The sequence below is a fragment of the Triplophysa dalaica genome, chromosome 15, assembly GCF_015846415.1.
Source record: "Triplophysa dalaica isolate WHDGS20190420 chromosome 15, ASM1584641v1, whole genome shotgun sequence".
Classification (NCBI taxonomy): domain Eukaryota; kingdom Metazoa; phylum Chordata; class Actinopteri; order Cypriniformes; family Nemacheilidae; genus Triplophysa; species Triplophysa dalaica.
Window position 1 is genome coordinate 5,106,426 of NC_079556.1, and position 23,911 is coordinate 5,130,336.

The window sequence follows — 23,911 nt, forward strand, 5'->3', positions numbered from 1 at the left end:
AAAGCGGAAAAACAATTATGATGATGTTGGTGATATTCTGAGTGGTTCAGACAAGCTTTGAACTCAGATTATATTGAGGCAGCCTTAAATAACAGAGAAGTGTGAAATTGGGAAGGAAGAAATAAGCTTTGTTCAGTTATATACCTGGTTCAAAGATAAGATTTTCAGGTGCGGAAATTAAGGCAGAAAGTTCCCAAACACAGTGATTCTGAGTTGGATTTGTTTTAACATTATTCTACATACAACTACAATACAAATATCCTTAATGAAATGAAATCGGTTTTGAATAAGCATTAATGTGTAAAAAGACTGAACAGGAAAATGTCATATTTAGGTTTGTAAGCTGCTCTAAAATAAAAAGGTTTCTTGCTCTTGGCAGCCAAATTATTTACAGCACAAAACGAGTGATTGTTTGGAATCAATTTGGATTTGTTTCTCCCATACAAACCGGAATGCTTTTCGTTATAGTCTTCAAGGGTGAGATCACGGGAACTATCCTAACTATGTCCAATTACATGGTAGGTTGCATTTTATTATTTGCATTTAGCAATTTTATTTCTAGCCATCCACAACGTTTTCAGAACAGACCTGGAGCCCATTACTTTGTCACAGTCCGCCAACTGAGAATCATTGCTCATAATGCTACATAATGACAGACTGTACAAATCTGTGCAATGGAGACGCAGTTATAAAAAGATTTTCACGAGACTGTGATATTAAAAGGCTTGACTGAATTCAAGTACAGACACTTTTCCTACATGTACTAAATGATAATTGTCAGACAACAAACAGGGTTACTAAGCAGCATTAATGTGAGTTACTATTCTCAAAGTGTTTTATAACCCTGCTCTTTACTCCATGACATATAGCCATGCTTGACATTTACTGCCAGGGAGTCTAAATTACCCATGTAGCTTCTCCAGAGGACAGGCGCCTACCTACAGGTGACAAAAGAAGGAAATATTTCATGGTTTGTATATCATGGGGGATGAATTCAAGGGGATGCAAGCAAATGAGCTCACTCGATCAGGAAGGGCCTGTCATAAATGTTCAGAAAATATTAATACAGTGTACTTATTCTATGACATAAATTTTATATAAATTTTTCATTAAAATCATCAAGAGACACTAAATAAAACAGTATCTCAAAGGGGAAAATGAGATATCAATTTTTTTTTTACTTCATTTTAAAACATTAAACATTAAAACGGATCAAAAGAGACACTAAATAAAAAGACGCGTTCATCTGGTCTACAGTCGTTGCCGTGAAAGCCAAATCTTGAGTGCATTCATTGCTATGTGAAACTGCTCTGTAACCTAGGGCAAGATGTCTGCTATCTTTGACAGGTGCTTGGCCGGGATTTGACAGCCAATTCTGAATTTCCTGTCTCTTGTTCCAGATCTTCACACACACAGCCCTGCATTCCGAGAATGAAGATGAGATATAATTCTTTATGATGTGTCATACCTCAGGAATGTTCTTAATAGTTTCCTTCTCCTCTTATTTACACTCAGCACTCTCTGCGTCTCAAGGGATCTGATTCCTTTTCAAATAAACGAATGGAGAGATTGCAGGAAAAACTTTCACGAAAAAGTAATGATTGATTCGCCGCAGCGTTCGCAGGTGTGAAGAATATTTCAGAAGGCACGACGACAGAAGGCCAAACAGTTTGGCACACACAGAATCGCTGTGGTCCATCTCTCTCTTCTACTTGACATTAGCCAGCTGTATTGTTCTTCTCCTTATTTGGCCCTTAATTGAGAGAAAAACACATACTGGACCGTGAACTCGACGGTTTGAAGTTAGTTAGAAAAAGAAATTCTCGCATGCTCAATTGGAAACAAAACGCTGTGAAAATATACAGAATGTATTTTTTTCTGCTCAATGGAGGTTGTGTTCATTTCTTTAGCTGAAATCACTCATTGATTCTGTGTTGTGGGAGTTTTGTGATTACATTGAATACAAATGGAACACAATTGTATCATGATCAGTCACAAAGTTTTTGTGCCTGTGATTCTTCTGCAAAAATGCGGCACCCTCAAAAAGGTGCATTATAGATTTCACTTTTTAGTATATTTTTACTTCAGATCGTACAATATATTTTTTATGGCACAATGTACAATATATCCCTCACCTTGGAAAATCTGTCTTCTTTTACGTTTGCAAGTGTAAAGTGTTTACTCACATATAGCATAGCTTCTATTTCTATCGTTTTCAACAGCATAGTAACTGAACAAACAGTTAGCTAAGGGATTTGGGCGTCTGTGCTCACACACAGACTTCCAAAAGACATCGGATCTCTGGCCGCACAAATGCTGACAATTGCAACACAGAGCTTCTGCTGATGGGAGACTTCCTCGGGTGCGTGTGGGGCTATTCTTGGGTCTATAAACCCCAGATAGACACGACCACCATAATGGTTCTGTCCTGAGGAAATTACAAGCTATTCTTCAAAGTGCTGAAGGATGCACTCAGATCTTCTCTCTCTCCCTCTGTTGATGAACCATAGAGTCAGTCAACATCGCACAGGTTACCAGAACCAAAGGGTCAAATGGAAAAGCAACCTGAGGTACGACGTTTGTGAAAAGCATTATAACAATATTAAAAGAAACAAAACAAAGGGACAACAACAAGAAACATGTTTAAGACGTCACATCCTTGAGCATAACAAGTCAAACCCATTACATCATACATTTGCTAGCGTTAAATGACCCAGTCTTTGGTTGTTTTAGAGGCTCTAATTGTGTTTTTTGGTGTTTAACAATGGATGTTCATGTTTCTAATGTCACGTGTACTCATAAACTTTGGCTTTTAGCAATAAACAGTAACAATGGCATCAACTTCACTTTATCAGTTAAAATCATGCGGATCGATGTGTAATGGAGGTCTATTAGTGCATGAGCAAACTTCGATCTTTATTAGAGATCGATTTTTTCCTACTACGGCGAGGGGAATGACATCAGACCGAATGGCGTTAGGCCAGTTATATTAAATAACAATATTAACAGAAGCGTTAGTTTTGCCTTTTTATATTGGACCAAGTTGGATAATAAAACAAGCAGATTGATCAGGAGGCATTCCTGTAGGCATAGGGTTATTAAAAGCACTCGGAATGGTGACATCATGTACCCCCGGAAGTAGAGGGCCGTAGTCCGATCCAGCCGTTCTATGTAGTCCTTGAAAAGCAAATTCTGTTTAAGACAATATCTCGGTTGGCACTGAACTTTGAGCTTTATCATTTTGCAGGTATTATTTATGCTCTTACAGCAACATTACACACTAACTAAAGGTTGAAAAATGGGATCGCAGGGAACGTGCTCTTTAAAAAAATTGTCTTGTTTTCATTAGTTAGGAAATAATCATTGAAGCTGACAAGTATCTAAAGAGAAATAAAAAAAACTATTAAATCAATATTTTGTGTCCAATAATTTAATCTTTGACTCAATTTTTCTTTTGATTTAAGATTTGGTTTTCAGCATTTTGCCTTTAAATACCCAACTTCACAAACACATTCTTGCTGAAAGTAAAAGATGAGGTCCAAGCTTTCTTTTTATAACAGAATCAAAAAGAAAAATATTAATTGCTTTTTGCCAGTGTTTCATTGAGGACGTAAAAGCGGAAGGAATGAATAACATTACTTCAGAGGAGGAAACTCATCAATCTTTTATGTAATGCAGTGTCAAGAGCACTGGGTATGAGAAAATAAATGAAATTAAACTTTTCTTACAAAGAGTGATAGAACTCTTTATCCACGGATTTCTTCACTTGATAAAGATCGATGATAACGATAAAACCAAAGGCAGTTTTCAATCAGGTCAAAGTGAACAACATTGTTATCAAAGAAATAAGAAATAGGTCAGTGATTGGAGTTTTTTCTGTAATGCCCCTCTTACACCATATTTGGCAGACTGAATTGTATGTCTCAAAACAATCTCTTACCCTCGACTATACATACAAAACAAAACTATTTTTTTAACAAAGTTGTTGACAAACTTTTGATGGCTAGTCACTACAAATTCATCTTGACCGTGTTGGTAATAAATAGATGAAACATCAAATAATTGCTTATTTACTTTGCCCACAGCACTGAACCATGGCCACCTTGAGTGTAATTCATATCTCAATTTTAATCAAACAAAACACACACAGAGACAAAAGGCCATCCTATTCCAACACCTCATATTTCTCTCACATCTGTTCATAATAAGTCGAACTAGAAGTCCTGACTTTACACAACAGAATAGTGGCGCTTGAAAAGTCTTAACAATTCCAGACAGCATATATCCACTAAAGGCCTGGCGTGCATAGAAATTACCAAGTCACGTTTTGAAGAAGTCAAGGGGAAAAGAAATGGGGGAAAACTGAAATCGCAAATAAACGGCTCCCTGTATGACACCGTTAATTAGCTTTGAATGTGTAAACAGTTCCAGAAAGATAAAAAGGACTGCCGAGAGATTGGCAGCTGAGAGGATAAGAGTACCCACACGTAGCAACTTAAACACTAACAGCATTACGACGGGTGAAAAGAACAGAGAGAGCTGTTTTATGTACAAGGAAAACTGATAGACGATCATTATCACAATATGAGGTATAACCCAGAAGGAAAAGTGGTGATGAGTTGTTTGAAGTAGAACAGCCAGCTGTAGAGGATTCTGGGTAGATGATAAAATATTGTTGATTCATTCTTGTAGGGTTTACTGTAGGAATAAAAGTACCAATCTACCTCCTCCCTATTACATCACTGGGTGCTGTTGACATATAAACCAGAGCCGTTGAGAGAGAGAGTTGTGACAACGAATGTTCACATTTTTCGAGTGGTGCATGATTCATGGAGCCTTCATATAGTTCCAGGAAGATATATTTTTTTCTTATATTTCTTTAAATTTATTATTCATTTAACAACTTACGTCTTTAAGTGTGTCAAAACTTGATGTCTATTGGTCAGTCTAGCTAGAGCTCCTTGCATTGAGGAGACAGTATTTTTGTTTTGAAGGTGAACTATTGAAACTATTACGTTTCATGAAATCCATGAATAATTTTGGAGCTCAGTTATAATCAGGGCTGTACAGTGTGACATATGTGCGAAAAAAATCGGTCTGTGCTAAGAATAAATTTAATTTAAGTTAAGTTAAGTTAAGTAACGAGCATTAAACAGAGCCGCTTGTTTGTGTGAAGCGCGTTTGTTCGTGTGTGTGGTTAACTATAATGTAATGTAATGTAATGGCGCACTACTATTTATTTTCGTTTAAATGTAGTAGATACGGAAAAGATGTCATTCGCAACTTCGGTTAAATGTGATTTTTATGTCCTTTGCACTTTATATACTTGTGCTAAAACTATTTGGCCAGTGCTACAAAACTTTAAACCCCTGTCATCACTTATTTACCCTCTTGTCGTTTAAAACCTGTATGACTTTCTTCCTTCCGCAGAACATAAAAGAAGATATTTTGAAGAATGTTGTTAACAACCCACCATTCACTTCTATTGGTTACAATAGAAGTGAATGGCGGGCTGTGCTGTTCTGTTACCAACATTTTTCAAATGTCATCTTTTGTGTTATGCAGAAGAAGACATACAGGTTTGTGAGGGCGTGATGTTGACAGAATTTTCATTTTGAAGGCGAACTACTCCTTCAAGGATAACCTATTGAGCCAAGAAAAATACAGGTAAGTTCTTCAACTATGTCAGTTTAGGTCTCTGTCCCTTTAAATTGCAAAAATTATGACTGACGGGATATGTAAATGTGCGTGAACTCACGACAGAGAGATCTGGTACCCGTGGGCTTTACAGCGTCACATTAACATTCATGGACCTGGATGCCAAGGGTGTGTACCAGCTGCCTACAGATGCCTTTGGCCTTTTCCTCTGCCACTCAAATGCCAATCTGTTACCAGCCAGAGATGGGCATTTCAGGCTAATCCGAGATCAGCTGCCCTAAACAGATTTGATGTGTAACATTTAAGATGAAACTATTAAAATGTTCCTGGTTCAGTAACACATGGGAGCATCGACCAGCATCTCCTGTCAACATTGCAAAGTAGAAACTGTGGGTAGGTAATGGAAGGACTATGACACTATTCCCAGGCGAGTTCTCCGGGGTGCCACTGCGAAAAGAAACCTCTGGCTCAGAAAGATTACAGAGTAAGAGTGAAAGGAGCTAATTATACAAATTATACAAAAAAAAACTGGTTTAAGAATATGCCAATGCTTCGCTTTACAAGAATCATTTTGCAGGAAATCATAATTTAGCTTCATGTTATTACTAAGCGATATGATTCTCTTTCAAAGAAGAAAGTTTGCACAGAAAGTACAGAATCATCATAAAAGTGTCATAAAAGCAGCATAAATGAGCTACAAATAGCTCTACTACAATTAAGGGTTCATAAACAAAATTGTAAACAAATTGATTTAGATTTTTTTATTGAATCAACTGATTGATTGATATGTTCAGCTATCTGACTCGTTAACTGCGTCTGAATTCGCAAAATCACTCATGCGCTATTCCCTATATAGCGAATGCTAAATGGTCCACTATATGGGGAAGAAGTGGATGAAAATAGGTGAATAATTTCGGACCCTGAGGTAATAATATAACCTTCATCTGACAGTACTGCCGCGGACATTCATCATAACGCTTATATTACACCTGTGTGGCTTTACGGATTCTTTTGTAAAATGGTTAAGTTCATTTTTTACTTCAAAGTTACGTTTATTGAAGGCTATTAGTTTTTAATAAAGAGAACAAATCAAATGTTCGACACATTTATTTACTATTTCATTTATTACAATAAAATTACCTAATATGTTTCAAACACTGCTATATATAACATTCATTTAATCTGTTTATTCTCAAAAAATAGAAAATAACTGTCAACAAGAACAAACACAAGTGTGTAAACGTACATTCGTGGCATTAATGGTCACTCTCCTCCAGCTGATTCTAATCAGACAGTTAATTTGCATTGTATCATGGGAAATGAGTGAGAGAGTGTACATAAAATGAGAATGTATTGCAGGTAAAAAGTAGTTAACAAATGTAGGGAATGAGATGTTTACTCAGAATTTGGACAAAATGGTGGACACCAAATTTAATGCCCTATATAGGAGATGGGGGGCAAATTCAGACACAGCTGATGACTCAATGAACTTGAGTCACTGGAGGGGAAAGACTTCTGATTCCTCACACAAAGCAATCACATGGCTGTATTTCAGATGCAATATTTCAGTTTTTCTTTAGCTTTTAGGATACATACATGGTGCACTTCTCTGACAGCTGAAAACTAATGGAAAGAAGCAACCGGCAAATGCTTAGTTACAACACAAGGGAAAGTAAACAATATCAGCAGTTTTTTATTTATTTTGGGGTTGGAACTGTTATTCACACTTGTCTCTTGGAGAATAATTGATCGAAAGTGAAAAAATGGCAAAAGTTCTTTTGTAAAGAATCAGAGAGATACATTTCACATGTCCAGGGTACAGAAAAATAAGATTTCGAACTGGGATAGTTCACCTAGAAAAAAAGATGTTGTCATTTATTCACCCTCGTGTCATTTAAAACACAAAAGAAAATATTTTAAGAAATAAATCGGTAGTTGTATGCATCTATGCTACACAGAGTTTAATGTAGTGACTCAAACGTTTAATAACGACTCGCCAAAGGTGCACCATTGTGTTAAATTACTTTTCAATGGTGATACACACACATGACCTTTGACCCCTTGGGTTAATGATGATGTTGACCCTAAGAGATTTATATATGAATTTATAGGTGTTCTCCTCCACATAACATTGAGTCTGGAGATAACAACTATAGATTATCTGACAGATGAGGACACAGTGTTCCTCTGTGTATAAGGTCCTACTTGAGTCATGTTTCTGGTGAGTGGACAATCTAATCTAAACTTTCAGACTGGATGGAACATCTTTTTGGAAAAACTGTCGTTACATATCTCGGGTGTTTATTTGTGCTGTAACTAACAATTAAATATAGAAATCTAGATTAAAATCGGCCAAATTGACACCTCACTTTTTATGTCCTACAGAGAGACAAAACACAACAGATGATATGTAGAAGATATGAAATCACAATAATTCACAATAGAAACTCCTTCCAGAGTCATCGTGCCCTCCTGTTTTAGTACAAAATGACGCCCGTGATCGGAGTTAGTCCGTCCCACATGCATTGCTAATTCTGGCATAGATTAGCATAGCCTGTAAAGAATTGATGTGATCACTAAAACAGGCTATACTAATTAAAGCCAGAATCATCAATTCAGATCTTCAGATTTTTTAAGGGATTCCCTCTGAAAGGAAGCACTGCAAATGAAAGGCATTAGTTTTCATCACGAAGTTGCAAAAAAGTAATGATGATGACAATATTGCATAATGACTTGCTGGAACTGCAGACACACAACACACTATCAGGATCTCTCATTTATATCATATGACTCACGGCATGACAATTAAAGTCCGTGTTTTGATCCCACAAATCGTACATTTTCGCATTCTGTGCCATCGGTGGAATTTTTCACAAATGGCTGTTTAAAAAAAAAGCCTTCCTCTCACAAAGATGAATGTCTAACTCAACCTGTGGCTTCTAAATGTCTACTGTAGATATGTCATTATGACCGAAACTAACTCATCTTGAGCAGTCATCCGAATGAAGCATAAATATAACAAACCAGTGGGGCTCTTGGGTAAGATAAATGTTAAAATGAGGGGTTTTCACCACAAAGTACATCATAAATAAACGTACTTTCAGTGAATCATCCCTTTTACAATGTGCAACTTCATCTCCTGCAGCGAATAATGTATTCTGTTTAACACAACGGACAAGCTTGCAGTTATAATTATCCCAATTACTGCCATATATTAAAATCTTTATTTTCAACAAATTATACTGTAGAATTTCGCTGAGAATAAATGATTTGCTCCCCTTGTTATGTTTTATTACCCGATTCACTAAAGGAATTACTGTGCTAAACAAGGTTTGTTCATTACTTTTTGCTTTTATTTAGCGTTCTGTTCAGATCTGAGTGCTGGAGGGGAAAGTATGTGGCGGACTAGTTTTTCAATATTTAATACCGTGTGTGAAAGTTGTGCAAATGTTTAATGGCTCGTCTTTATGTCATCAGGCTTATGACTCTGGTTGAAAAGGAAAACTTGATCTTTTTTAATGTGATCACGATTAGTAATATCGGTCAGAGGTATTTAGAGATAAACAATGATAATTTTACTTCATGCTGGATGCCATTATGTTCTTTATATTAGTATAATGTGATAATTGTGTGGTGTCATTTGTGGTTTCGTCCTTCTGATGTTTGGCTAATTACTACCAATCCATCTCTCCACCGCATCGTGATGATTCAGTCCGATTACGCACTTTTTTATGATCGCCTTTATAATTAATGCCGTATTCACGCTGTTATCTTGGAAAATAGTGTTACAATGGTGCATCTCTAACAAGACGTTTTCAGCAGGTCCTGTCGATTTGTTCATACTGAACACTGAAATTGAGACAAATTGCTTACTGTGAATTAAACTGATGTGAAATGTCATAACACATCACGCATACGACGCTCATTACAGAGAGGGGCGGGACTCACGTCAGACCCGGGTTGAAATACAAGGTTGCGTGATCTGTGATGTGATTGATTTAACACAGCAGTACCGAGGCATCTGCTCATGACTTCTGCGGTGGTGAGGGGGCCATTAAGAAACAAATTACAAATTATTTCATATCCAAATGAGAGAACGAGTCGCTCGGTAGGGAATTATTGACGAATATGTTAAAATCGATTGCCACCCAGGGCAAAAATTTACTTGCTCGTAAATGAGTACTTTAAAATAAATAATGGTCCGATTATATAATGCAGGTGAGAAAAAGTTTCCACTTTCCAATTTCATGTAAGATTGATCTGTGGTCTATGAAAAACAGAATTTAGCAGCTCAAAGCACCATTTTGTCATAAAAACATGTTTCAAACGGTGATGGATTTCTGTATGCACAGAAGTGAAGCAGAAACTCCAGCATCATTCTAGCTTTCTCTGAAATGGATCTATGACACCCATCACGGTGAACCTCGGTCATATGTGGACAGAGTAAAGCATTTTATCCCCAGCCGGTGACCTGAAAAAGTCTTTTTCATTTTATATTGCTTTCACATGTCAAGAACACTGTACTATCTGCCATTAATATTATATTACAAGGACAGAGATTCTCCTTTAGTATTGATCGAGGCTTTGCAAGAAGACATGTACACAGAAAAAGACTCAAGACATGTGTACTGTATGCAATCAGTATACACAAACAATGGGAATTACAGCAAAATATGAATGATTGATATATTAATTGTTGTTTCAATTTACACAGTTGAAAACAGAATTAAAGGATTAAAAAAAAACAATGAAGGCATTAGCTCATATGTATCAGCTTTGAAGCCAACTCTTAAAAGCTGAACAAAAAAAACGACTTCAAAAGACTAAATATGTTGAAAAGTGGCATATCTTGTATGCAAACCTCCTGCCGACAAGCAAAAACAGGGAGCAAACCAAGTTCTTCACTCCAATCAAACTTATTTCCTTTGCCAATATGCTGCGAAGACATATACCTACTGTGGTTTTGTCAGCTGTGTCTTAAACTCAATGCATAATTTAAAGAAAGAGACAAGCCTTTCGATATGTTACGCCCCAACTCCCATTTTCAATAGGAAATGCATCACCGCAGGAAAGAAATTACGCTTGTCAAACCATTTCATGAGGTCCTAAAAGGAATACTTCACCCAAAGAATGTAGGCACAAAAGTAGAAGCTTTCAATTTTATTATCGTTTTAATGCGTGCAGAATGTGAGAAGGAATTTAAGCATTTTAGGTTGCGGCACATACTGTCTTATAAGAATTAAAGCTACAGTCCATCGCATTAAATGCACTGTATCTATAACGCATTCCACCACGCGTGTCCATTTCTCTGCCTCACCGCACACCGCTATGAGCTCAACCGGCCTGTTCATTCAGCCGAATGAAATGAACCAGGAGAACTCCTGGAATCCACTGCAACATGCTATAAATACTCCACTGAAGATCCGTCATGTGAACCGCAAATTTTGTTCATTTCGTAAAATCATGTTCGCTTGAATCAAAAGTGAAAGCATCCAGGGAGAGATGCAGTCTGTCAAACTGTGTTCTACAATTTGCCAAAGTGCTTCAGCTTAATTATCAGACACCACAGCTGTCTGACAAAACACAGATAAGATGAAACCTCTGCGAGGAGAGGAGGGGGTGATGCCAAACAAATGGCTGAATAAACTTTAACTGAACTAGAAAGAGTGGCAGGAATTGATGCTGTTTGAGTGACGGATATATTGAACTCTCTTGAAATCACCCAAAAACTGTCTTCTGTTAAAGATTATAAGAAACACACACACAAAGTCATTTCTCACCAGCATTGTAGCACCTGCCAAATTGTGTGCACAAAGCCGATGAGAAGGTGAATAGAGAAAAGAGGATATTGAAGAGAGAGAGGGACACACGCGGACATTGAGCTCCATCCAGGTGGATGAAAAGAAAACAGGTGCGACTGAAGGCACCTGTGCAGATGAGGGATTCACCTCTCGAGACACAACATAAGGTTTTTTCAGAACAGATTCAATTCTACGCCTCAAGAAACTTCAATTACAACACGCACGCTAGCACCCACCATTATCTTTGTCTCTCTCTCTCATTTCAAACGAATAATCTGACTTCATTAACCACCATCTGTTATGTGACTTGTCTATGGAAATGTAGCATATTCAAATGGGTTTGTTGCATGTCTTCGGCCAGTGTTGTACAACTGTGATGCTCTGACCTTTCTTCCATGTCGATATTTTTGTTCCAGCCCCGTACGTAACCCAGACAAACAGACATTTGTAGTTTCTCTGCTTTTCTGAAATTGATTCAAACTACCATTTACAATGGAGAACAGACATCTAAAATTAGTAGTGATGGCTAAGGCAAGCGTTCATGTAGCTTATTTGAGGGCAGCGCAAAGGTCGTGTGTTTGATTCCCAGAAAAAAAAGTACAAAACTGTACTTCTTAAAGGGATAGGTCACCCAAAAATAAAAATTATACTTATTTCAAACCAGCGTTACATTCTTCTTCAGAACACAAAAGAAGATATAGGAAAGAGAACACAAAAGAACACAAAAGAAGATAAAGGATAAAAGAACACAAAGGATAAGTCCCCCAAAAATAAAAATTATACTTATTTCAAACGAGCGTTAATTTCTTCTGCAGAACACAAAAGAAGATAAACTGAAGAATGTTGGTAACCGAACCACACCGATACCCAGTCACTTGCACTGGTTTTATGTCTAAACAATAGATGTAAGTAAATGGTTACCACCACTGTTCGGCTATCAATATTCTTCAAAATATCTTCGTTTGTATTGTGCAGAAGAATGAAAGACTTGCAGGTTTAAAATGACAAGACTGTTATCTTCATGAAAGAATTTTTTATTTTGGGTGAACTGTCCCTTTAAATTACAATAGCCCTCAATATACAGATTTGGAACACCTTTTGAGTGAGTAAATGGTGACAGAATTAAACATTTTGTACCTTTACAAAAACAGACTTTGGAAAACAGCTTACAAGTTTTAAAGGCGAGGTGCCACAGTGTTTCATGCATTCAGACTTCTTTACAATGTTAAACGTGATGGCTTATCTTGCTTGTCAAAAAACGAGTTGGACATATGACGTAGTATTTCAGTGCTCGATACACTCCCCAAGTGTTCGTTAATCCCAAAAGTTTTTTTTGAATATTAAAATCCGTTTCGTAACAACAATTCTCCCGGAAAAGCATGCCCACAATTCAACCCGCCAGGGCAAGAAGAAATAGCACGCCCACGCGTCAACCAGGGAGAGCGGGAGAAGGAGCATGTACATACGTCAACCAGCTGAAGCAAGAGAGAGAGAGCAGTGCGTTCTCGAAATTCAGCTGTGTTTATTTGTTCACGGTATTTTGGAAAGGAATGTTATATAAACGGTGGATATAACGCTGGATTTGGAGATCATTTGAAACTGATAGCACTAACAAATGCCGGACATGAATCACACGCTGTAAGGGAAACTGAGTCATATGTATTTGTTTTGTTAAGTTCTTTGCACATACACTCCTAAATTTTAATATGCGTTTTTTCGTATTTGGCTCTCGTTTGTACGGTGTCTCTGAATTGTTACAAAGACCACTCAAAATGCTTGACAGATGCGAAAAAAAGCAGAAAATCTAATCCCGGTCCGAATTTTCTTTATGACGGATGAAAATATCGGAGGTAGTGTGTAAATATGATTGACACAACATGAGGTCGTATTTGATTTTAACGTGCGCAAATTTCGGATTGGATGTGCAATGGGCTTTAAGGTGAGCACGTGCTATAGTTCCAACCCCCCAAGTACCACATCCCCCCCCACTCGTGTAGGAGGTCATCTGTTTTCGGAAATAATTGTTCAGCTGTATCTGTCTTTCATAAATGTGATCAAACTAAAAGACTCTAGATATGAAGATACAAAGTATGCAATACTATGGGTACTTAATATGAGATTGGCAGAAACTGTGTGTTACGTCCACTTATATGCATGCTATCTTTTACGATTTGGGCTAGTAAGCAACCACCTACAAAAAAAGAGCAACACCATGGCACTCATGTGTTATATCTTTGCTCAGATTTTCACAACACAATTTTTTCATCATATAAAGCATTTGAACATCTATCCATTTGGCTATTAGTATTATCATTGCATTCCATGGGATTCAAACCTGTCACCCAGGGACCGCTATCCCCACGCTCCACCTACTGAGCTAAGGAACAATGATAAATGAGACTTGATCTTTGCAGAAGGCAGAATTACCATCAGAACATTCCAGCATTGGGAGGCATTTAGCAGAGTCACGTAAACACAATTTCCAGCACACTCTGTTCAATGCTAGGCCTATTTATTCATGCAGGTCAGGATTTCAATGTGATTATTCCCGGTCTGTTAGAGCCGCTATCCTGGCACAAGCTTTACGCCGCAGTTCCTTGTGAGGCAAAAACACAGAGTGTAGCAAGCGTGACCGACAAAGATAAACCAAAATTATTCGGCTTGTTCAATAATGACCAATTTTAACACTATTAATATTTTTTTATGGAGGGATGATGCTTGTGGTGACAGTGTGTCCTGTATCGTAATGTCTTTGGGCTTTCTCTTTCCCCCTGTCAGAATTAAGAAGATGCAGAGTTGTGATTGGCTGAGCATCATAAAGTTCTCACTGAATGTGGCTTTGGGCAACACAGGGCCAAAATTGTGCATTATGCATGCACTGCTGTGATAAAGTTTTGCTTATTTCTGAGTCTAATCAAGCAGAGAGAGTCAAATTAGTTTTTGCCTACCAGAGAATTTACATTTACAAAGAGCAACATCAAAAAGCTTTTTAACATGGTTAGTGAACGGTCCACACATAAACAGGAAGTTCTTACTGTAACATGACAAAAGACAATAAATGATCCACAAGGCTGTACATATTATGAAAAAAATCGGTCTGTGCAACGAATAAATGTAATAGTGTAGCACAGGTGCAATACAGTTTGGTAGTTGTATTAGACAGAGACACTTGTTTGTGTGAAGTGCATTTGTCGTTTTTCTTTTTCATCTGTGAGGTTAAGTAATGGCGCAACCTTTTTTGTTCGTTTGGCGATTAAACCTTGTTGATCTAGAGCCCTCTGATCTGCGCGATTTGGAAAAACATGAAGTAATCACGAAAACAGAATTCTACTATTTAAATGCTTATTCTGCGTTTCTATGAGTGAATGAGTTGCACACTTTAACATGTTACAAGCGTGACTCTCATCGATTTGTCTGTATCGTACAATAAAAGAACATGAGCACATGAACTTCATCCCCAGAGTAGTTCTACGTTTATTTTAAAAGCTTTGTATAGTTTGTGTTAAGCTACTGTCATACAAGCTGAAGCACATAGGTCTTCGCGACCACTCGCCAAAAAAAAGGTCAGCTTAATTTGAACCAGATGATAAAATAATTAACTTGTAGTAAATGTATAAACACTATAGTATACTTTAATATTTACTATATTCATGTTCAAATATACTGTACAATAGTACACAAGAATTTTACTGCGGTCTATTGTAGTAAATTATATGTTATACAGAATTTTTATGGACAAATGTATTTACTACTGTATAGTAGAGAATTGAAAATACAAAACTTAGAAAAAGGAAAAAATGAACTTGGTGAAAACTAATATTCTATTATTTATTCATCCTCATGTTGTCTGTGGAACACAAAAGAAGATATTTTGAGAAATGTCTCAGTGGTTCTCTTTACATACAATGGAAGTCAATGGGGTCCAATTTTCAAAATATCTTCTTTTGTGTTCTGAAGATGAAAGTTAATCATACAGGTTTTGACATGGGGGTTGGTAATTAAACTTTACTTTATCAATTTTTAAGGTGATTTTACGAACACTTTATTTTAAATATGTCAGTATTCATATGTCCATTAAACACACACACACTCGCACACACACAAACTCATCCACACACTTAGATCTTGCTCTACGTTGAGTATGTTGACAGGCAGGTACAATCCCCGCAGCCTGTATACAAATAGCCAATTAAAACCCATCTCAGACACGCTTGCCTATCAACTGCTCTCCGCCCTCTTCCTTTTCTGCTCGGTTGCAATTCTGTCCGCCGCAATCCATCTTCTCTCCCCACTGGACGCTCTCCCACCCTCCAGTCTGCCCCGTTCAGGCTGTTAATTAATATCTGATAAAGGATGGAATCACTCGGGCAAACACACATACACACCTGGAGGACACAGGCAGGTGTGGGGGAGGTCTTCTGTATATCAAATGAGTCGGCTAGAATGGCACGGTTTCATTTGAGATATGAAGAGCAATCCTGAGATTTATTCTGTGCTGGCACTGACTGGAGGCACAAGAGAATCCCGTTTACGAGATATGTGCTGACACCCTAATCCAACAGAACAGCCGATACTTGTTAGCCTTATCTGTATGAAGTACGGTCAACTGTGTGGGGAGCTCGGACCATATCTCGGCACAGAGTGGACAATATACTAGATAAGGAGAAGATGAAAAGATGCTCTAAGGGGGTTGAAAGAGAAGCCAGACATCAAAAAGGCTGTCAATAAAACAGAAAAACGTTAGACCGGGATGAGTGTCACAGTGGGCTCACAACCAGGGATGCCGCTGGAATTCAAGGGGCAGAGGAGGCACCAAACTACCATACAAACTGCTGTGTAAAAACAAGTTTAATGGGACCCTCTCATTACCAGGCCTGGGACAAGGTTTCTGTTCTATAATAAATACGCACGCAGGTCAAAAGTTTAGGGTCAGTAGATGAAAGGTTTGATCTAAAGACACATGCTTACAGTAAATGTCTGAAAAGTCTGAAACAAAACAAAAATGTTATGTAATTAAACTGTTTTTGAAATGCATGACTGAATAATGAAGAAAAGCAGCCAGCATAGATGGGAGGAAATACAATACTGTATTAAAGTATATCAGGGTGAGACGTACAGTACTGAAGTTAGATGAAGAATTTCCAGGAGATTATTTCTATAAAAATGACAATGCCGAAAATACACTTTTTTTCAGGTTTTGCTTTATTTAGAATTTCTTTAGTCACAAAAAAATCATATAGTGTGTCATTACATAGTTATGAAGAATTTTCTTAAATTCTGAGAAGAGGAAACAGTAAGCGAGTACAAAAAATAAACGAATATGATTTACTGTAAGGAATTAAACAAATTAATACATAAATTAGGTCAATTTACAAAAAAAACTAAGCAAATAACACAAAAATCTAAAAAGTTAATCCAAGTAATTGTTTTTTTCAGTGGTGACTTTAAAACTTTGAACAGAAGCATATGTTTAAAAAATATTTATGTTACTACATTACAACTTAAATAATATAAAAGTAAATAGATGTCAATATTATATAACTGGAACACATATTTTGTATAAATATACACTCTAAAAATGCTATTTTCAACCATTGGGTTGTAAATGAACCTATGCTGGGTTGGTTTAACGCATTGTGTGGTCCATTTTCTGGGTTTAATTTGGCGGGTTCATCTCTTTTTGACCAAACGCATGTGTTAAAAATACCCCAGCTCTGTGTGTATATTCAAAATAAATGCACGTATGAATGTTCATTTACACATTTGTAGCCTCTTACTGCTCTACTTACACAACCACAGACAAGCACACAAGTTACTGCTGTATAGATCAGTCCTTACTTCAACTTTACGCTTATAAACATATTCAACTTCATGCATTACTTGTTTTTCATTTTTCTGTCTGAGTGACACTACACTAAATCCAATTTGACAGACCTCTGATCTTCCTGCGAGTACACAGACTGACCCAGGTCATTTAAATTCATAAAAACCAATTCATCCAGATGAAATGTATAAATAACGCAGCCTTTCAAAAAATGATTTAGACCCGAGCAAGATGATCATAATTATTTCAATGGTGTTTGCAGCAGGTCAAAGGAGGATTAAAGAATGTTAACTTTAATCATGTTGCACAAACATCCAAAATCTGATCAAGAAAACAGAAAGCAGTCAAGAATGCGTATGCTTTTAGCCAGATTAACCAACCCAAAATATCACAATTTCTGTCTAATACGGTCTAATTTCTTGCTTATGGAACGAACAGGTGGATAATAACGCCTAGACGTGATCTGTTTGGCTTCTCTGTGTATCTCACCCTTGAAATATTTATTTGAGTGTCCAACACGCATCAACACTGAGTAAAGAAAAATATACCGAAAATCCCATGTAAGACTGCCCAGATGCGATCAAACTAACCCTCAGCAGCTAACACTAATTCCATGGTATTACCAATATTTTTACATTTTACCACAATGAATGTTTGACCAAGAGGTTATATCATATTATGATGACATAAATCCAAGCGGTATTTTTTTAAAACGCCTTGATAGAACCAATGCAAGTAACTTTTTGGTAAGGGCAGCAAAAGAGCTCCTCTGTACTGATGACCAATCCATATCCATATACAATCATAAATCTCATCTATTCCCAGTATTACGCACACACAGATATATGGCTCGATGTAAGTCGTGCTCCTCGGAAAGTGTTAATGATGGGTCGATTTTGATGTTGCCGTTCAATGAATATGCCTCCAGATCGAAACATTTAATTCTTTCAGTTTGACAGGACCATAATTAAGATTTCAGTGAAGGCCCGCTAACCAGAACACCCATGCACAGAGAGAGAGAGGGTGAGAAAGGTCGTTCTGACAGACAAAGACCAATCACTGATGTGGGTTTGAATATACCGGCACATTATCATGTCTGTCTACTTGACCTCATAGCCAGGTATAAAGACCGACTGACGCGTAGGAGAAGATCCCATTTAGTGCATATGCATGAATAATGTGCATGACAAAAGATTTCTTCCTTCGTAGGAAAACAAAACTTGTTGATTGAATTTTCTACAGAAAGCTTCCATCGCATTAGCTTTAATTGAATCTATTAAACGTCTAATAGCCGTTGAGCACGAGACAAGCACCAGAGCAGAATAACAGTTTCGTGGTTAAGAACAAATAAAAGAATATATAAAAACTGACCCCCAAACGTTGTTGAACACTTAGTTATTAGAAAAAGAAATGCGTTGGCATATTTTAAAGATAAACAGAAATTGAATATACGTGTATTTGTGTAAATTCGCACAATATAAAACATGTAATTTCACAAATAGGTGTATACGTTTTATAAGATAAAAAATAAAGAATAATAAAAAAATTGAACATGCCCATATACCTCTTTGCTAATACATCTGGGTAAAGTTGACTTCATACATCACTGCCTCTCAAAATCTCTCTGGGATAAGAAGTGAGCAATATTTGTTTGCAGATGTCAATCTTTTTGACGTTCTGTTATCTTTTGCAGTGACATTCATGCATTTTTAACTGAGTCCTAGGTGCCCAGATACTATTTGGGGGCACTGTATGAAAAGATGAGGAGTGCTATAAAGGGACATTAATTCAGATCACTCACCCTCCGGAGTTTGGCTTGGTTAAAAGAGGTCACCTTCTCACCAGAGGGCTCAGGTACGCCTCTACCTGAGGCTCCAGTTGGCATGGAGACAGGACATCAAACAGGTTCATAATTCCCGGAACCTGCAGTCACACAAACAAAAACACACATTCCCAGTCTGACTGTTTGATCCGAAGAATTCAAGTCTGAAGTGTAGCTCTCATTTGTATTCAAAAATACATCCCGATGTTTTCCATCAACCATCGTCTGAACATTTTAACTTTTATCAATCTTTGTTCAGAGATAAAAGTTTCATTGGAGCTTGATGTGCATTGCAGAGAATAATAATTTCAGCACATTTCAGACAAATAGAGAATGCAACGCTATTCGTTTTGTTTCTTAAACTACTGACATATCTCACAGCACTTGTAAAAGGAAGCCTTGAAACAGTAACTCCATAGGGTGGCTTTTTTTACAGCTGTACCTCACAATGAGGTCTCATATTGAGCAAATCTAATATGCAATTCAATATCGGGTTGAGAATTTCTCCTCATTAGGTGGTACAATTATCATTTGCTCTTCACCAGTGGGATCAAAAGTGCGGAGATGAGTGGCAGGAGTGAGTCATTATTAAAGAAAATTCATTAACATTTGAATTCACAAATAGATAGAAACGCATATCTTAGCAGTTCATTTATACAACACATTCACTGTATGGTGTAACAAAACTACTTCTTAAAGATATTATTCGGCTTTGCATTTCTACAATGACATAAATATCATTTTCATTTTCCTGTTATCTTATCAGAAGGGAATTCTTTTTTGACTACTGAGCGGGACGTGGGGTTCAAGTATCAACTAAGCACAATAGCCCGGACGAAACGGATAATAGAGGTATTAATGAGAATCCATCAAGAATGAAATCCTTTCGAATAATAAAGTAAAAGAATGAGCGAAAACAGAAAGAATATATCAGCTATCAAGTCTCTTAACATGCAAAAGGTATGAGCATCTCCCTCTTGGTTAAGACCCAGAATGAGCCAAACAATGGACCACCGCAGCGCTCAAACAGGACTAATGGAAATGATTTATATGACTCCACAAAGGCGGCCCCTCCATACTGACAGAAGCATCCGCTATGGGAAAAGGCATACAGCGTGGTTTTATCATAGCGAGTCAGGCTCACATGACCATCTTAATAATGCCCATAAATTGAACTGATTATGATGTGCTTGAAATAATGATGTTGTGTAAAGGGACCGAGAGGAAGGCCAGCCCGGCGTCTCTGCGGTTCACTGCTTTGAGTGTAAACTTGTAGAACTTCGTCTTTTTCATTTTGTCCATATTAAACATGACTTCAACAAGCTGTCCGTCATTATTTAAACTTTCAAAAGGAACGTTCCAGAGCCGGTCATGAAAACAGATTCCCTGGTGACTTCATCAAGGTTACGTGTGGTCAATGAGCTAGAATTCGGCACGAACAGACTCATTCTCTGTGAAAGCTCAATAACAGGGATTTGGAATCAGCAACATATTCCTAATGGTATACAAACATTCCCTCTGAAAGGATCATTATTAGCATCATTCATGTCTGTTTATTTGAACTACAGCGCATTTTCTCACTGACAGAAGTCAACAAATACCGAGTACTAACTTGCTGTCTCTAACTCATGCTTTTGTGATCTGTAGAATGATCTGCAACAGTTGATTAATATCAAGCCATTTTCAGTTCAATAATGTCAATTTTGCTATAATTCTTTGAGTGATAAACATTCAATGAGACTAATCGTTTGTTTAAATAAATCGCATTGTGCTATCAGAAGTAACACAGGCTTTCAGAAAGAAAAACATTCAGTTTTCCAGATTAATTCAGATGTCTGCATTTTAAGAATATTTTATGTAATATTTAATTTCTTTAGGAAAAAATATGATGGTGGAACACAGCTACTAATAATACACTAATACTAATAAAGCTACTAATACTAATAATACATTATTTAACATCACATTTAATCATTTAAACACATGTATAAAAGAGAACAAATGACCCTGTTCTATGACTGGGCAAAGTACATTTTTAGTGAATTATGAGAAAACAAATAGGTTGATCAAGGTAGAACGTATTTCATCTTCTCACCTGAACACAGATTATACATCACTTTTTTTTAGAAGATGAACCCGGGACACAACCTGGCTTTGAAAAATTACCTGGGACACACAATTTCTGCTCACGTCAGACCTAAAACCAAGTCTGACACGGAACCCAACAAACCGAGCATGACAGGACAGATCACGCTAGCTTCAAACAAAGCAAAAGAAACAGCTGTGACACTTGCAGCGGAGCAGGTTTTTTTGAAATTCACCTCATTATTTAGTAGTGTCCTGTGTGTCCTTGCTATTTACATTACAAGACAAAGTATGGGCTTGAATAAGTCAGGTGAGAGACAGGAGGAGAGATTTTGCCTTGTGGCCACCTTTAGTAAACAAAGTAAAATGAATAAAGGAAAGCATCTGTTAACAATGTTACCACAGGGGTCACAAACAGTATTTGGACATTGGTAATATAATTCACCTGCGATTACAGTGTTTACTTGTGGGAAAGTGATACATACATAAAATGAACTTGGAATTAAATTGCACAAATGGTTGAGAAAAGTCTAGCATAGTTTCTTTGCAGATGTCATACCACATGAAACAGCATGTGCCGCACTTAACCCACGCACAGAATTTTCAAAGATCTGGTATGTTCCATCTAAACACATTTCCAAAGATTGGAAAATACCCTATCCTACCCATGACAATGAGCACAGGGCTTTGTCTAAATCATCAATTCTGATACAGATGATATTTAATATGAAACAGATGTTATTTCACGGCAGACGAAAGTGCCAGGATTTAAAAACGCTGATGCAGTTTACCTGTTGGGCTTAAATGTACCTTTCTCATAAAATGCTGCTGTATTCCTTTGAATATATAAGAGACGTCACAAAAGTGGCCATATTTAGTACATTTAATGGTCCTTGCATTCCACCAGCATTCCAGCTCCAGTGTTAATAATTTTTTTATAAAGTTTATATTAAGACCCACAGTAGAATCCCATCTCGATTTAGGACCACAAGCCCTGTTACAGTAAGCAACTATCAGATATAAAAAATTACACGAGCATGGATATAGATTCAGTTCTTTCATTCACAATAAAAACTATTCAATTTATAGGCGCTATATCACCATTATATAGGCGCTATATAAAATAAAATGATTATAATTATTATTAAATGTTGTACTATGTATCATTTTAGTGGGTTTTTAGGTTAGCCACCTTTGGGTTTAATGTGGGCCCCATCCCTGGCCTTTTTTGGTCCTTAAAGGGAAAGTTCACCTCATTCTGTTCATTTGAAAGAATATTAGTAACCAAACAGATCTCCTCCAACATTTATTCACATTTTAGGGAAGATCATTTCTACAGGAGAAAATGGGGGATGAGATCTGTTTGGTTACTGACATTCTTCCAAATATCTTCCTTTGTGTTCAGCAGAACAAAGAGATGTATACCGGTTTGGAGCAATCTGAGAATTAAAATTTTGGGGTGAACGGTGCCTTTAAAGCCCATTTTCCAGAGCTCTTCACAACCCATAGCCATTGCCAAACGCAACGAGATCCGCATAACTTGTGAAGCTGCATGTTCCTTGTATGACATTCTTTACGATTAAATGACACAACAATCATGGTGGAATCTGAGAAATGCTGAAACACAAAACAGTTCTGGGCTATAAAACACGTGAGCCAGCTTCTTTACACGTGAGCCAGCAATACAGCAAAAAACAAAACTACCGTCATTCAGAGGGTGTTGATGACAGAGAAATTAATTCTGTAAAATGAGAAATTAAAGAAATTAGTTCTGCAGGATGATCTGCATCAGGAAATTATGTTCTCGGATGTACATAATACACAAATGTGGAAAAACAAATGAGTCGAGAAGGCTTCAGGCATGGAACTAAACACAGCGACTGGACTCGGGCATGCACTTCTGTCAGAAAACAGCTATTGTTTACGAGCATGCTCCAGTGATGGACACAAACAGTCCATAATTTAGAAAACCTCCCACTCATACGGAAAAAGTTTTGAGTGAACTAAACTTTATAAAACTCTGTATATATAAATACTGTAGAACGCAATATGACAGAAGGAGTTTTTATTCTTCCTGTACTTCCAGTCCTAAACTGTTGATGTTTGAAATTCACTTTCAGTTCATCCTTCAGATGTTTAACCCAGAAGCTAAACTCATTGCAGTTAGACAGTTTTCTCAATAACCATACCGCATCCTAGAGTTTCTTTCTAACATCTGTTAATTGTAAGCAAAGTTCGAAACGAATTCTGCTGTATGGCCGTGTTTGTTCTGATCCTCCAGGGACCACAGCAATGAGATTTATGATAAAACTGTCACTGTCTGGTTCAGAGCAGATACATCAGCCAGAGATTTCTCCATATGAGAGAAGAGAGAAAACAAAAAGGTAATGAGGTGCACACACTTCTGGCTGTCAGCTTGATTGGATAATTCAATAAATAAATAAATATATAGAAGTCAAGAAAACATCCAAACAAGTTCTAAGTGATTTGTTTCACAGAGTACTATAAATATATACAGTATATAGAGTACGTCACAGATTAAAAATTAAGACACCATTACAAATTTTCACTTGTTTGTGGACGATTCCAGTCCAGTGTCCGTTGAATTTGAACAAAATCCCACCTCTGAAGTGAGAATGTCATGCAACAGCAATGTGAAAAACTGACAGCATGACAAATCTCATAAAAACTGTGATCAAATTCAAGGTTATCACCCCAAAA

The 23,911-nt window shown here is 37.1% G+C and overlaps 1 protein-coding gene across 2 annotated transcripts in view; it reads right to left on the bottom strand.

The window, feature by feature from the left end:
* chrm3a (cholinergic receptor, muscarinic 3a) overlaps window positions 1-23,911 on the bottom strand; it is a 72,683-nt gene that overhangs the window by 33,612 nt on the left and 15,160 nt on the right. Inside the window, exon 2 of one of the 2 annotated variants that reach the window (XM_056768774.1) lies at window positions 19,085-19,206. The exons of the other annotated variant lie outside the window; for it this stretch is intronic. The gene's annotated coding sequence lies outside the window, so the exon portion shown is untranslated. The remainder of the gene's footprint in view (window positions 1-19,084; window positions 19,207-23,911) is intronic. 2 annotated transcript variants of the gene reach the window in all.